Below are 1148 nucleotides of genomic sequence, written 5' to 3'. Positions count from 1 at the left end.
GTGTAGAGGAGAATTCTGAAAATGTGGGCAGAGTACCTTCTGCCTCAGCATCATGGTGTGTGTGTTCTGTGTATGTCTGTACATGCCACATATGTAAAATGGTCATTCCCAGGCCCCAAACCCAGACCTACAGAATCAGAACTTTTCAGAATGGGGCCTGGGAACCTGCATACCTAGAACAGGTGGTTTCTGTGCTGTCAATTTGAGACCCAGGGAAAAATAAGGGCCCCACTTTCTACTTGGCCACAGGTGGTACCCTTCTGTTAAGGAATTGGCTTCCAGAGGAATTCCCTTCAGCCAGTCTGGGCTTAGAAACTCATATCTCCATCAGAAACCTGGGTCTAGAGAGGGCTGGTCTGGTGTTTGCATACTTCCAAGCTGTATTCCAGAAGCAGTCCTCACATACAATCTCACCTCTGTGTTGAGAAGCAATCATTTGTGGTAATCATAATGTTAATAACAATAAAGAACACGTACAGAGCACTGATTATGTGCTGGACTTCTCCCACACACTGGCTGACTTAATTCTTATAACAACTTACAGAGAGGTTATTATATTCTCCATTTTGTAGAAGAGGAAACCGAGGTTCAGAGGTCTGGTCGTTTGCCCAAAGCCTTAGAGCTAATAGATGACAGGACTGTCTTTGCTTCTGGAATTCCCTCTCATTTATTTTTTTGTCCTTGGTTGTCCCAAATGCCAGTTTTTATTAATTTTTTTCAGACTACTTGAAGGTGAAGGTGAAGTCGCTCAGTCGTGTCCGACTCTTTGCGACCCCGTGGACTGTAGCCCACCAGGCTCCTCCATCCATGGGATTCTCCAGGCAAGAATACTGGAGTGGGTTGCCATTTCCTTCTCCAGGGGATCTTCCTGACCCAGGGATCGAACCCGGGTCTCCTGCATTGGAGGCAGACGCTTTAACCTCTGAGCCACCAGGGAATTTCTTGAACCTCACTGAAAACAAAAAGAAGCACTAAGAGTTTATAATTACATCTACAGAGCTCTGAGTAGCCTAAGGGGTCACCATTTGTGTAGCAGGAATAACTGCTTCACGGAGTTTGCATTTCTGAGGATCTCCGTGGTGCAGCGTTGCTGTGCAGACTGTCAGCGTTGAGCTGGTTTAAGTGGAGAGAGAGGAGCTCTCGGGAGG

The 1148-nt window shown here is 46.6% G+C and overlaps 1 non-coding gene across 1 annotated transcript; it reads right to left on the bottom strand.

The window, feature by feature from the left end:
• Positions 1-864: 864 nt before the first annotated feature.
• TRNAW-CCA (transfer RNA tryptophan (anticodon CCA)) lies at positions 865-937 on the bottom strand. The gene has a single exon. It is a non-coding gene; the product is annotated as a tRNA-Trp (tRNA).
• Positions 938-1148: the final 211 nt, after the last annotated feature.

Source organism: Ovis canadensis, chromosome 23 (genome assembly GCF_042477335.2).
Source record: "Ovis canadensis isolate MfBH-ARS-UI-01 breed Bighorn chromosome 23, ARS-UI_OviCan_v2, whole genome shotgun sequence".
Lineage (NCBI taxonomy): Eukaryota > Metazoa > Chordata > Mammalia > Artiodactyla > Bovidae > Ovis > Ovis canadensis.
This window is presented reverse-complemented; position numbering and strand designations above follow the sequence as displayed.